General features: G+C 43.7%; 1 protein-coding gene across 5 annotated transcripts in view; it reads left to right on the forward strand.

The window, feature by feature from the left end:
* Positions 1-15,865, forward strand: part of LOC146796124 (uncharacterized) — a 213,769-nt gene that overhangs the window by 98,049 nt on the left and 99,855 nt on the right. For 2 of the 5 annotated variants that reach the window (XM_085628497.1, XM_085628496.1), the window contains exon 1: positions 6,203-6,335. The exons of the other annotated variants lie outside the window; for them this stretch is intronic. The gene's annotated coding sequence lies outside the window, so the exon portion shown is untranslated. Of the gene's footprint in view, positions 1-6,202; positions 6,336-15,865 lie in introns of those variants that run through there. 5 annotated transcript variants of the gene reach the window in all.

A 15,865-nucleotide genomic window follows, 5' to 3' on the forward strand; every position in this document is an offset into this window, starting at 1 on the left:
GGCGGGCCTTGTCACCAGGGCCGAAATAAAGCCAGCTATTGACGGACTCCCGTGTAATAAAGCGCCGGGTCTAGATGGCTTGCAGTGGAATTCTTCGGCACTCATTCGGAGATTCTGCTGCCTCAACTGGAGGAACTTTACAACAAGTTGCTGGAACTGGGCCACCTCCCCGGTACCACGGCGCAAGCCTTAGTAGTATCGCTGCCAAAACCATGGAGGGATATGCAGGACATGTCGGGTTACCGTCCATTATCGTTATTGTCAACCGAGTACAAAATATTGAGTAAAATTTTGGCGAATAGATTACAATCTTACTTAAACAGGTTAATACATAATGACCAGTGCGATTTTCTACCAGCCCGCAGCACATCATTAAATATAAGAAAGTTACACTATATAATGGCATCAGACCTAGAGATATTCCACCATGCTGGCTATATTGCACTAGACCTGAGACAGGCGTTTGACACGCTAGCCTGGGATTATATGTGTAAGGCAATTGCAAAATTTGGGCTGCCACCCGACTATATTAGAAGGCTGTGCTTACTCATCATCATCAAAGAGACGGGGTGCCCCCAATTAGTTAATGTACACAGTCAACATAGGGGATAAAATATCTTACAAATTTTTAAAGTAAACAAAGTAAAAGAGGATCTAGCAGCCAAATAGTTATACAGTTCTAATCACAGCTCGATCTGAGCCTAACTGCTGCCTTTAAAAAACTGAGGACATACCATAATGTGGATCCTGAAAGTAATGCTAAAAATGTAAAAGCGGGACGTACCTGATTAAAATTTAAGGATTTTAAAAGCGGGATTATAAAAGTCTTCCTCGGTACCTCATAAAAACTACAAAACATTAAAAAATCGAGCATGTCCTGCGGAGACCTATTGTCGCAGCCACATAAAGGCAAAGTCTGACCTGTGTTACATCCACAGGGGTGGGCGAGGAGAAGATAAAATAGATTAAATTGGAACCTTGTCATTAAAAAGCGATCATACGTGTTAGGAAGCCCAAGGAGGTATGATTCTGTTGATTGTACTGTTTTTAAAATAATGTATCTCCGTACTTTGGGCTTCATTAGTTCTGACTCCTCCCTTTTTACTACCTTCAAACTAAAAAATTGCTCTTTAGCCCAGACCCTATCGTTCCTAGTGATGGTTTCCAGATAACTATAGAGTTCTGCCCTCCCAAGAGACCTGAACCCAGCCCCAATATATTTTAACCAGGGGATATGGTGTGCGCAATCAAGAGCCATGCAATCCCTTATGATATCTTTATGGAGCTTGGTCCCCTTGTTCCCCCACACTTTGAGCCAATAGAGTAGAGGGCAAGACGACAATAGATCTGACAAGTAGGGCATACTCAATTCTTCATGTGCTAAAAAGGTGGGGGTTCCCTGAGGCACACGTAGAAGTTGTCTTAAAAATCCATTTTCAATTCTTTGTAACTCCTCGGCCTTGGATTTGCCCCAGATTTTGCTACCGTATGAAACCTGCGCTAAACATTTGGCTCTATATATCTCTAATATAGCACCTATTGGTTTTCTACCCAACCGGAAGGCAAAGTTCAAAATTGCTGCATTGGCTCTTAAAAAATTCCCTTTCTTCTTTCTTTTGAGAGGGCCACAGTTGAGTTTTGCATCCAGCATGACCCCCATGACCCCCAAATAGGAAAAAGCCCCTGTTTTGGGAACCGATGTAGACGTCACCTTAAAGTTAAAGGGCTTCCCTGTACTGGGTCCCACCTCTATCACATAAGATTTGGATTTGTTGACTTGCAGGTCCAGGTCCTCCATAAATTTCACAAAGGAATTGAGGGTTTGTAGTCCACTCGCTGTCCTAGACATGAGGACAGCGTCGTCTGCATACAATAATACCGGCAGACCACGCCATCCCATGTTTGGGGCATCTACCTGGGTAGCAGTCAGGGCCATCTCCAAATCGTTCATATAAAGATTAAATAAAAAGGGGCCAGGATACAGCCCTAGCGCACCCCTCTCTGGATAGGGAATTGTCGAGTAACCTGACCCTCTTTCGTAAACCGTACAACAGCTTTAGTGTCCCTATGTAGCTCTCTGAGGAAGAGGACAATCTCCTTGTCCACACCCATGCACCGTAAACACTCCCATAACTTATTTCTGTTGACACAGTCGAAAGCGGACGACAAGTCCATAAATGCAAGGCAAATCGGCCTGAACGAGCAACTGTATATTTGTTAATAATCAGGTACAGGTTCAGGCATTGGTCGATTGTGGATCTCCCTGGGCGAAAACCATATTGGATGTCTGTCAAGATGTTGTTTGCATCAGCCCATGTGGACAACCTTTCTAACAGAATCTGTCCCAGCACTTTGACAGATGAATCCAAAAGAGATATGGGCCTGTAACATAGCGTACTATCTCTGTTTCCTTTCTTAAAAACAGGCACTATGGTCGATAGGGACCAGGTACTAGGCAGTTCCTTACTGATAGCAGCATTTTTGACCGTTGTGAGGACTGGCACCCATAGTTGGGGTCTAGATAAGAAAAGGTCCGGAGGGATGCCATCCAGGTGTGGTAAATATTTCGTTACCGGTACTATTTTTTATGCGGTAAAGTCTATTAAGAATAACTCAGTAAATATAAGAGGCAGAATCCGTGGTATTAGAGGTTTTAAAAGGCTTTATTCCTATACAAAGGAATACAATTCGAATTGTAGGCATTCTATTCCATCACCACGAAAGTTCAGGAAGGAAGGGCATACATTATTTACAGATAGGCAGTTTTATAGAAAATACATTACAGTGAAACAGATGCAAGAGGCGTAACAGCTGATAGTATAGATAAAAGGTGCATACGTAACTAATAGAGGCGGTCTTATGGGCGTAATTTAATAAACGTCATTATACATGATGTCACAAGTGGGTGGATCCATAAAAGAATCCTGCAATGTCAGCAGAAATATTTGGCAGAGATGCGCGCGCAGCCGCATGACGTGTGATTGACATGCAACTAGAGGGTGAAGGGGACTTGACATTTAGCTCTACATGTGGAGACAGAAGTCTGGGGGTCGTGTCAACCTAATCCCAAATCATATCTAATATCCTATGTTTAAAGAACTGTGTTATCCAAAAAGAGAGGTCTCTAGGATAGAATCTATTCTATACTGACTGTTAGTGCGTGTACAAGCGTCTAAGTGTCTACACTAGATGCGAGGGGGTAGGAATATTCCATGGTAACGGGGCTATGAATTACTTGCATGAGGACAGCGAGGCCTGGCCCTTTGCGCGTTAGCTGGAGGAATGTTTACCTAAACTACTAGACAGGAATGCATCGGATGAGGAGCGGAGTAGATAATCTTGAAGGTGAAATACAGTTTTTGGCAGGCGACAGGCTGGATCAGGCACCGTTAGCCGCGCAGGGAGTAGGACAAAGTTCATGGATACAGATGCAGGCTCAGACTGGAGCTTTCAGAAGCAGAAGGCAGGAAAAGGCTTGAAGACAGAATTCGGGCCTACTCGCCTGAATCTGTAAAATGTGGAAAGTGAACCACATAAAGTCGGTGGCCTTTCATACTTAGGAATGGAATATCTGACCCATTCATGGTGGATCTGAAAGAGGACATGTTGACGGTGGACGCACATATATTTGCGTCTTCAAAACTGGAGCAGGAGGGAACATACATGTACTTATAGCATGCACATGGAGCCGTTGGGGTCTACGATAGGGGACATAACTGATCACAAAATTCATATTTCCTCATTCCCTCCTTGTCCCCTACGGACCCTCAGGAGATATCGATCTTCATCAATCCATCGATCTGTTCATATAGCATCATTTGTTCTTCTTTCTTCTTCCGGGATCTTGAACGAAAACTGGGATGTGGGATACACGAGGTGGCACACAGACCACAAATCGCTGGCCCACATTGTAGACATAAGCAGCAACTGAATAGTATGAGAAAGCCAATACCTAGGAAGGATAGAATTCTCCATCCCCAGGCTGACAACACGCCCCAGAACCAACCGGACCAAGTCCAGGTGCCTGGACTCTGGTGTATCTGGCTTACAATCTTATGAAGGCGGGTTATGGCTTTATATACTGACGGCGAATTTTCTGGTATGAAAATGCAGCAACTTGATCCGATGACCCTACAAGCTCCGCCCCTATCGGCCAGGATGACGTCAAGGATAAGACGATTTTGAAGCACAACAATCCGCATAGCAGACTGCTCTTCTGTTAAATTGCCTAAGGCGGAAATAGTTTCGTTCACTACTGCTTCAAGGGTTCTGGTTAATCTACGTATCAGCTTACTATTAGTGACTGTACCTATATAGGGAAAGAAACCTTTATTGAAATCTGTGTATTTTTCCCATGCTGTTTCAGTGTAATCGACAATTGGGAGATCTCTCTGCTGTCTATTGTGTACTAAATGGGTATTTCTATGATAATCAGGAGGAGCTAGGAAAACAGGTGGTAGAAGGAATGCTATGTAACAGGTACCATCCCAATCTAGAGGTAGACGTATATATGCGGTCTGGCCACATATAAAGTAGGAATGGCGAGAAGCTCTAAATGTAGACTTGCCTTGATCACTGAATTTTATTACAGTGGTGCATTTACTATGGCCCATGTGTATGGAACCATTCTTTCTTATACATAATTCCCCTTTTACTGGGAATACTGACATGGCGGGCAAGATTGGTGTAGCTTCAGATTCAACGTTCAGGATCATAAGGTTAAGTGTAAAATTACCTAATCCATATACTTCATTTTCTAGATCAGTTCCTGTTCTTCTGGGAAGTCCCTCCTTGTTAGGGTAGCAGACTTTAAGCAAAACTAAGTTCAGGTTTCCCCATACCCAGTTGTCTTGATAAACTGCGGAATTTGAATCTAGGGAATTAATCAAACTAAACCATGCTCCACAGGAGCCATTGTGTGTGAACGGATAGGGAAAGAGGGGCAAAACTCCCTTATAGTTCTGATAGGGAGGGAGTCGGCCACATATCCAACAATTTGTGGCATTGCTGGTTTGATGGGAATGATGTAACATACTAATGAATGTGTTGTTGCGCAGCGCAAATCTATAGGACAACTCATGCGGAGGTAATTCGCTAAAAGAATGTTCTGCAGTTACATTGTAAGCACGCTTAAGAATAGGGTAATACATGTGCAATAGTATGCTGACAATGATGATCAGAAGACTTAGAAAAAACAAAATTAATAATGTTACTGTGCAGTGACTGCGAAATGATTTACAATACGCATGCTTCTTAAGCTGCATCTGATGATTTCTTTCTCTATTCCGGTCTAGAGGATACATGTCAGAGACAAATTCAACCGATTCACCTTGGAGAGGACTTAAACAATCAAATTGTCTGACTTACTAGACCTTAATTTTAGTTTGTAAAGTTCTGAGTTTGTCTGCTCAACCAAGGGGAGCTTTGAGTCTGTCTGTGAGGGAATACAGGGTTGAGTATTCACACTGGATGGTAATCCATAAAATTTCTTGATATGACTCGAGTGCAACCACCCTTTCCGTCCCTCGATCTTCACGGCTGTCCTTGTAGTCAGTAGAACCAACTTCGGTGACTTCCACCTAGGATCCAGTTGGGTCTTTCTGTCAAAATTCCTGACCAAAACGAGGTCACCAGGAACCACGTCATGGGGCTTCACCTCAGTATTGTCGGGAAAAGCTGCGGTTACCTGTGAACGACAAGATTGTAGTGCAGACATCAAGGAAGCCAGGTAATCTGTCAGCATATTACAGTCAACATCAGTGATTTTGCGAGGTATAGGCGTCCCCCACATATTTGGTGGTCTACCGAAGATCACCTCGTACGGGGATAGCCCTGTTCGAGAATGTGCTACCATTCTCATGTAAAAGAGCGCAACTGGTAAGGCTACAATCCAATCGACTCCTTTTTCTCTACATATTTTGGACAATCTAATTTTCAGAGTTTGATTATGGCGTTCCACGAGACCTGCTGCCTCGGGATGTCGGACACAGTGGAATTTCCATTGGTAGCCTAATAAAAGGGAAACGTGTTTCATTAGTTCGGATGAGAACGGCTGGCCGTTATCTGAGTAGACAACACGTGGTAAACCGTACCGTGGGAAGAATTCTCGAACTAACTGTTTGGCAGTAGTCGGGGCAGTGTAATCTGAAACCGGGTATGCTTCTGTCCAACGGGAAAGAGCACAGACAACTACGAGAACATATTTGAATCCTCGACATCGTTCCATCTGGATATAATCCATCTGGAGGACTTCAAAAGCATGATCGGGAGGTTGAAATCCACCTTGCTCTACGGGGATGCTTTTACCTGGATTAAACTGACAACATATCATACAGGTACGAACTTTTTGTTTAGCTGCTGCTCGCAAATGTTTGTTGAACCAAATGTGTTGAATGCTGTCTAGCATAGCTTTTTCTCCTAGGTGTGCTGGACTATGTATAGTGTTAATGATGACTTGAACCATTGAGTCGGGAAGAAACCATATAGATTTTTCCTTCGTCATCCATCCTTGATCTGTTTGGATCCCTCCTAATTCAGTCCATTTCTTTATTTCTTCTGGTGTAGCATGTGTCTGTATTTCAATTACATCAAGAGCGGGATCCTTAACTGTCATGCAATGTGTTGGTGTCGGAACTATTGTCTTTGTCATGTCAGTTGTGTGAGTCTGATTCTGAGCAGTCTGTTTAGCTGTTCTGTCAGCTAGGTCATTACCCTGAGAAATGATATCGGTAACCTTTGTGTGGGCTTTGCATTTCATAATCGATATTGCAGTAGGTAGATGAATCGCGTCTAATAGGGCTTGAATGAGGGGTCCGTGTTGGATGTGGGCACCGTGAGAAGTTAAATAACCTCTCTCTCGCCACAGTACGCCGAAGTCATGGACGACTCCGAATGCATAACGTGAATCTGTGTATATGTTGACTTTTTTATTTGTGGCTTGAATACAGGCTTGTGTTAGAGCGATGAGCTCTGCTGCTTGAGCTGACAAAGTGTTAATACAATTTGTTTCAATGACTTCAGTGTCTGTTGTGACTGCGTAAGCGGCCACTAACTCTCCTGTACTTGTTCTCATACATGACCCATCTACATACAATGTTAAGTCTGGATCTGACAAAGGGATATCTGTCAAGTCTTGTCTGGGTTTTGTCGTGATAGTAATGACTTCGACACAATCATGTGCCAATGGATCTGTTCCGCCTACTGGTAACAGTGTGGCAGGATTTAACGTATTACAACGTCTGATTTCTATATGTGGCTGAAACAATGTTAATTCGTAACCGGTGAGTCTTGCTATAGTCAAGTGTTGTGTTTGTGTGCGGTTCAAGAGAACCTCTACTGCGTGTGGTACTTGTACTGTCAATTGATGTCCTAACACTATGGCATCGCTTTGTCTGATTGCTAAAGCTGTTGCTGCCACTGATTTCAGGCACGCAGGAAGAGCCTGAGCTACTGGATCTAATGTACTAGAGAAATAAGCACATGGTTTGTGTGATCCTGCTTGTTCCTGAGTGAGTACTGACAAGGCAGTACCTTCGCGTTCTGTAACAAAGAGTGTAAACTGTTTACTGTAACATGGTGTTGCTAGGACAGGTGCTTGGCATAAAGCTTTCTTTAAGCTTTTAAAGGCGTGTGTATGTTCTGGAGTCCAAGGGAGGACAGTCGATGTGGCTGCCTCCTGTGTTGTCAACCGAATGAGTGGTTTTGCTAGAAATGCATATTGAGGGATCCACTGCCTACAGTATGAAGTGAGGCCTATAAAAGCCCGCACCTCCTTTTGTGTCTTGGGTGGTGGCATGTTAGCAATTAACTGGATGCGATCGGGTGTAAGCTGCCTTCCCTCCTTGGACAGCGAGTGCCCAAGGTAAACAACTCGCTGGACACAGAATTGCAGCTTAGAAGGGGACACCTTGTGCCCTTTGTCGGCCAGAAATTTCAAAACCGTCAGTGACGCTTTTTCACATTCAGGTTCGTTTCGGGCGGTGATCAGCAGATCATCGACATATTGAAGCAAGGCAGTGTTAGCTGGCATGTGGATACTGTCAAGTTCTCGTTTCAGTGCTTGGCTATAGATGCTGGGGCTTTCTGTAAATCCTTGAGGTGCGCGTGTGAATTTAAAACTTCGTCCATTTAAACTGAATCCGAACAGATATTGACTTTCCGGATCTATTGGGACACTAAAGAAAGCATTCTTGAGATCAATTACAGTGAAGAACGTTGCTTCTGAGTCAATAGCTGTGAGTAATGAAGAGATATCTGGGACCACAGGGTATTGTGGTACAATACATTTATTTAATTCGCGCAGATCAATAACTAATCGATATACTGGTGGTGCTTTTGGATCCGTTCTTTTAAGAATCGGAATTATCGGGGAATTACATACATTGGAGTCGGTTTCGACAACCACTCCTTGTGCAATGAGCTCGTCAATGATTTGCAGTAAAGCCACTACAGCATCTGGTGGTAACTTGTATTGTCGCATTCGTGGTAGTACTATTCCTGTTTTCAGTGTAACTCGATATGGTGTAATGTTCATGCAACCAACATCAGTGGGGCCTTGTGCCCATAAATGTGTAGGTAAATTCTGCAGTCGGTGATCCATGTCTCTGGACACGTAGTGACCTTTAAAGTCACGTAAAAATAGTCGTACTCCTTCCGGAGAACAACATATTATGGCTCCTAGAGCTTTTAATGTTTTTATGCCTAACAAGTTTTCTGGACATGATTTAGTAAGCAATAAATCTGTAGTACGTGTCAAGGGACCGACTGTAAGTGGAAGAGGTTGTGTTACGTCATTTATTATAGGTTTTCCTGAGAATCCAAGGGAAATATTCTGTGAGCCTGAGAGGGGTGCCCCTGGAACTTCACTGCGTCTTATAGTTGTTCTGCTTGCCCCTGTATCAAGTAAAAACTTTCTGTCTTCCCCTAATAGTTCACTATGTACATAAGGTCCCTCTTGGTCTACAGGAACCTCAATAAGGGGTAAGCCAACTTCCCTCTCTAGGCTATCTCATGAGTATCGCTGATAATCGGGATAATCTGTTTGTGCGTACTGATACATCTGTTGTGTTGTCGCTTGTGTTGCAGCAATAGGCTGCGCTTGTGGTGGTGCTACGATCTGTTGTGGAGCTGCCTGTTGTGGAGCTAGTTATTGCGGAGCTAACCTAGGTTGTGCATGCTGAGATATTTGTTGTTGATTCTGATCCTGTCTAGGTGGACGTGGTCTTTCCTGCGTTCTACCTGTGGCAATATTATGTTTCAGGACTGGACAATCGTGTATATAATGACCTTGTTGTTTACAATAGTTGCATGTCCCTTTCGTAGGACCTGCGGAATCACCCTTTTGATGACTATCGGCTGGAACTGACTGTGCAACAAGCATTTTCATTTTTGTATCTTTCATACGTCTTTGTTCGTGTTCTTGTTCTTCTCTAATTCTATTGTGGTGATATTGTAACATCTGTAACATCTGTGATGGGGTATTACCTTGCCAGGTACTTTCGAACTTCAATACTCTATTCTTGACTTGTAGCAGAGAATTTTCAACTAATTTTGTCACAAACAGATGTGGATATGACTCACTACTTGCTTTTATGCCACTATTTATACTAAAACATTTTTCAAATCGGGAATAGAAATCACTAGTGTCTTCATCTGGTTTTTGTTTACAGGCTGAGATTGCACCCCAGTCTTCCTTTTTCGTAGTTAATAAACGTGGCAGTACCTGTATTAGTAATCCTGCTAGTGCTGTAGTCTTTTCCCCAAGCCCTGCTCCTGCAGCTCGGGCCTTTTCTTCGTTTTCTAATGCTGTCCAATCTATCTTTTGGTCTCCCACCTCCCATTCCTTTTCTTTGAGTTTCTCATAAACACCGGCGGGTAATAGGACTTTTAATATTTTCATAATGTCGGGGTAGGTATACTCTCCCATGAGTAACATGTCTTTTATCTCACGGTGGAAACCTGCTGGATCCTTGTCATGGCTGGCTACTACTTTCTTCATTTCTAATAATTCCAGTTTAGTTATAGGCGTGTACACAAACACGCGTGTAAAATTATCACCGTCACCTCTGATTGGGTGTACTTCGCGTAACGGGTTCTGTCTATCTATGTGATACATTTTTCTTCCCATGATGGGAACTGGAACGTGTTCTGGACATACGAAATTTAAATATTGGTTTCGGGATTCTAGAATTTCTTTAATCAAATCAGTACCTGACCCTCTCCATATATTCGTGAGTAGTTCTGTCAATATGTCAGGTAAGGGTCCTGGATCGGAGTGTTGGCTTTTATATAATATAAGGAGGTGTTGAATCATGTATATACTAGCTAAGCGCTGTTCGTATGGGTCAAGATTCAGAAACGTGTGTGCAAGTACATCATCATTGTATTCGCCGGGACTGTCAGCCCATTGTACTACTGATCTGGCTAATTCTTGTTCGTCCATGGAATCGAGCATGTGATACCCCCTTCGATCTCGGAGTAATTTATCAGCGGCTTGGAATAGGTGTTCAGGGGATTTTGTATTTAACATAGGGTTTGGAAAATGTCTATTATATTCTGGACGTATTGGACGTATCGGGTCGTTTAAGCCTCTGGTATTATTATGGGGTCTTCCTTTACCTACATAAGCTATCGTTTCTAATTGCTCTGATTCTTGCTCCTCCTCTTCTTCTGATTCTACTCTGTCTGTTTCTCGTCTTTCTTTATGTATTCGTTCTACTTCCTTGCGGATCTTTCGACACATGGCGAGTATACACGCCTGTCTATCATGTTTCTCTTCTGATATGTTCTGACCCCATTTGGCAAGTCTTTGCATGGTATCGTGATCTGCCCCAGGCCTGTCTTGATTCCTAATTACACAATTTATGAAAAAACGTAGTAGTTGTCTTTGGACATCCACTTTCTGGTATTCCATAGCTTCGTTAATACTTTCTGGACCTCGCCCTGTTTGGACAAAGCGATATATTTCGTCTAGATGTTCACCCATTCCTGGTATCGTCATTAAATATAGTGTAGCTCGTCTTATACGTAGTGATGATATGAGCAATTTATCCTGTCTACCTGGTACTGGGTCGTATCTACAATCCACAAGCTGTTCTTTAAACATGTCGGATGTTGCTAGTTGGGGTGTACGTTGGAGTGCTAAATCTCTAAGGGTCTGTTTATTTCGCGGCGGTGTGGCAAACATATCTGTCGTACCTCCTGTAGCACCATCTGAGGTGCTAGGCACGAAAGGATTCGTTGGGCGTAGGATCGAGATTGTAGATGCGGGAAAAACTGTAGAAACGGACGGACCTGTTGGGACTTGCGTAGGAGTTTGTAGTTGCGGGGATACAGACGAATGCTCTTGGTGTTGAACACCATCGACAAGCGGTGTGGGTGGTATGGCATTAGCATACTCGGGAGCTGCGTCATCTAAATAGGAGGAAAGAAAAACGTCCTTTGCTGTTTTGGGATGTGTTTTGGGATGTGCTTTTATCGGGAGCAATGGGGGAGTTAAGTCTTTCGGTATGTCCGGGGTAGCCTTAGGTAACCCTTCGGCCAGAAGAGGATACATACCATTCATAAGAGTGTTTCTTTGTCTATCTACTTGTTCTGATTTTACTCGGGTACCTTCCTCAAGTAATAGATTTTCTCGGGTTTTATTTGAATTCTCTCTACCTTTCTCTTCCTGTCTGAGTGCTTTTTCTGTACGTCTATATGATTCTTTACGCCATAATTCAATGGCATCTTTCTGTGACTGTCTGGCTTTCTTTTTCCATAATTCTTCTTCTACTCTCATGATGCAATCTGCATCCCAGGTCCCCGCTGCGGGCCATCTCTGACTCTCTGGTAATTCTTTGGTGTAGTCCACCCATAAATCAAGAAATAATACGGCATCTAGGCCATGCTTATGATACATAAAGTACCCTGGAGTGTCCCTAGGTGGGATGGGAACAGCTTCTTCGAGTACACCTTTTCTAGTTTTGATCTGTCTTAGTTTCGAAAAGAGCGGCATTTTTAGACCTTATTACTAGAACACACTTTATACTAGAAAACACAATAATGAACAGTCATTCACACCACAATATATAGAACGTATTTAAAACATTTAACACTTAACAGTTTTACGAACAATGATAACTAATAGAAAACTAGTTACTGACATTATACTGACACTAGATAATACTTATTTATACTTATTTATATGCAAAACATACTATATATACTGCTAAACAGTACAGATACACTGCTAAAACAGTGCAGACCGGATTTGTGTACCCAAACCCGTCTTGACCGGCACAGACTATGTGCACGTTAAATGCCTCCCCGGTAATGGTACTCACCGGGTAGCTCGGAACGGAAGGCCTCGGAACGGAACTGAAACTGGACCGGACTGGACTCGACTCGACTGGACTCGGAACTTCGGAACCTGGTGGGCCTCTGTATACCTCGGATCTTGCTCTCTCAGCTAGGCTCTGGTCGGGATACTTCGCACTTCTCACCGCCTCGTCTGGGTGTTGATCGCAGCCTCAGTCGTCCCCGCTTGGCCGGAGGGAGATACAGGAAATCCTGCAGGTACGCGTTTTTGTCCGTTCAGCTGTGGCAGGAGACCGGGCCTGCAACGCACCGCCGGCGCGTGAGATGAGAAAGTGTCCCTATTCGGGCGCCAATTTATGTGGTAAATATTTCGTTACCGGTACTATTTTTTATGCGGTAAAGTCTATTAAGAATAACTCAGTAAATATAAGAGGCAGAATCCGTGGTATTAGAGGTTTTAAAAGGCTTTATTCCTATACAAAGGAATACAATTCGAATTGTAGGCATTCTATTCCATCACCACGAAAGTTCAGGAAGGAAGGGCATACATTATTGACAGATAGGCAGTTTTATAGAAAATACATTACAGTGAAACAGATGCAAGAGGCGTAACAGCTGATAGTATAGATAAAAGGTGCATACGTAACTAATAGAGGCGGTCTTATGGGCGTAATTTAATAAACGTCATTATACATGATGTCACAAGTGGGTGGATCCATAAAAGAATCCTGCAATGTCAGCAGAAATATTTGGCAGAGATGCGCGCGCAGCCGCATGACGTGTGATTGACATGCAACTAGAGGGTGAAGGGGACTTGACATTTAGCTCTACATGTGGAGACAGAAGTCTGGGGGTCGTGTCAACCTAATCCCAAATCATATCTAATATCCTATGTTTAAAGAACTGTGTTATCCAAAAAGAGAGGTCTCTAGGATAGAATCTATTCTATACTGACTGTTAGTGCGTGTACAAGCGTCTAAGTGTCTACACTAGATGCGAGGGGGTAGGAATATTCCATGGTAACGGGGCTATGAATTACTTGCATGAGGACAGCGAGGCCTGGCCCTTTGCGCGTTAGCTGGAGGAATGTTTACCTAAACTACTAGACAGGAATGCATCGGATGAGGAGCGGAGTAGATAATCTTGAAGGTTAAATACAGTTTTTGGCAGGCGACAGGCTGGATCAGGCACCGTTAGCCGCGCAGGGAGTAGGACAAAGTTCATGGATACAGATGCAGGCTCAGACTGGAGCTTTCAGAAGCAGAAGGCAGGAAAAGGCTTGAAGACAGAATTCGGGCCTACTCGCCTGAATCTGTAAAATGTGGAAAGTGAACCACATAAAGTCGGTGGCCTTTCATACTTAGGAATGGAATATCTGACCCATTCATGGTGGATCTGAAAGAGGACATGTTGACGGTGGACGCACATATATTTGCGTCTTCAAAACTGGAGCAGGAGGGAACATACATGTACTTATAGCATGCACATGGAGCCGTTGGGGTCTACGATAGGGGACATAACTGATCACAAAATTCATATTTCCTCACAGGCCAAGAGCTTTGTTCTTAGACAGCCCCGCTATTCCTTTACTGACTTCCTCAGCTGTAATGAGGAGGGACGACTTCCCTCCATCTCTAGGTTGACAAGTGTCTGCTTGCCTCGCTAAGTTTGCTCCAAGCCTCCTCTTTGAGCTCGTTCTTCTGCTTTGCTTTTTCCTTTTTATATATCCCTTGGCTCGCCCTTATCATGGTGGGATTCCTTGAAAGGATATTCAGGGCCGCCCTCAAATTCCTTTCAGCCCTTGAGCAGCCATGATCCAACCAGCTCCTAGCGTGTCCTTTTCAGAACGTGGGAGGAGCCTCAAGCAGGAGTCCAATTGTACGTGAGATGGTCGAGAAGGCCTCCAACGTGGCATTTGCCACCCCACGTCCAGTTGTACAACTGTCGATTTCCGCTCTTGCAATTTGTCATAAGGGCCTCATAAAAGGAGTCCAGCGATAACTGCACCCACCTCAGCCTTCTGCCCTGATCTACTACCCTTAGTATTCCACTAGGGACAACACTGGGGCATTTCCCTACCTTGGGCCAGGAAGTCGAGATGCACAGATTTATGGTCACTATAGATACTATCCTTCACCGAACAATCCGAAAGGAATTAAAAAATTAGGCTTGAAACAAAAATATAGTCTATTAACATTGAACACCCCCTTCCAGTAAAGGTCGGAAGAAAGTACTTCCTACTGTGGGTCACCCTGGTCCTTGACATAGTTAAGTCAAACTCATCAGCAAGTGCATTAAGACTGTCTTCCTGGGCAGTGTGTTCAACATGCAACCCCGCCACCTGGGGCATCCCATCCTGAATTTGGTGCCTACAACTGGATCCCGACAAAGGTGAATGTTAAAATCACCTGCAATCACAAGATGTCCTGTCAGGAACCCTTTGAGTCCAGATTTTTTAGGAAAATACCCAATCTAGTGATGTTACAAAGGGGTTGATGCCCAACATTAGCTTTATAGAAATTTAACAACACCATATTTATCCACCCTTGAGATAATGAGATGGTCTGCCAACAAACATTATCAGTGGGTATTTCCTTTAATGGGCATGGGAAACATTTATTAACAAACCCCCATTCGATCTACCCATCAGTGAAACAGTAGCTGGCTCAAAAATGTCTTAAAACCCTCAAGGAAAAAAGTGTTCTTAGTAGCCCACGTCTCCTGTAAACAAATAATACTGAAACCTTTAATAAACATGATCCATCCAGGATTAGATATCTTATTTGCAAGCCCAGCTATATTTCAGGAAATAAATTTGCAAATTTTGGCTTGATCTGCCCCACCTGCCTCTGCTGGGGGGAAGCCCCATGGAATCTTCGTGAGGGGGTGTTAGCTCGGCTGCCTCGTCAATTGTGTGTCAATCGCAATCATTCAATGATGCCAAGGGAGCAAAAGGGTTGAAGGTCGGGATACATTGAGATATTAGCTGTTGAACCTGTCGAGCCTGTTTCGAATGACCTGAATTAAAAGGGAATTTCTGAATGCCCACCCCGTTAGGCCTTGAGATGTCAGGGGGAAGACTATAGAAGTAGTCTAGGTGGACAGGCATTATAGTTGAAACTCAATCCCCCCAGTTGTTCTGGGCCACCGAATGTAAGATTCTCTCTGTTAGGTGGGGTCTGTTTAAATTAACGATTACACGTCCCCTGCCCAGGTTTTGGTTGACCCGCCCACTCTACGCACTATAATAATATGTTTCTCCACCCTTAGGCCAAGAGATGTATTCCGATCCAGCCAATGCAAAACCTTATTCTTAAGCTGGTCGAAATCCTCACCAGCACCACAGGGGAGTGCTGGAACATTACCGAGTACCACCACATATGGAAGACATTCCGGGGGGAGATGTATCGTTGGGAGCCACTGCCTTGTGTTCACCCACTTAGAGTCTGATACAATACCTCTTACGGCTATTCCTGTTGGCGAATTAACACGGCCGGTGCGAGATGTTAGGTGCTGTGACGTTAGCATCCCTACTCCATCCTTTGGGATCTCCATGGGCTGCATGGAA

The sequence above is a fragment of the Triturus cristatus genome, chromosome 10 (assembly GCF_964204655.1).
Source record: "Triturus cristatus chromosome 10, aTriCri1.1, whole genome shotgun sequence".
Lineage (NCBI taxonomy): Eukaryota > Metazoa > Chordata > Amphibia > Caudata > Salamandridae > Triturus > Triturus cristatus.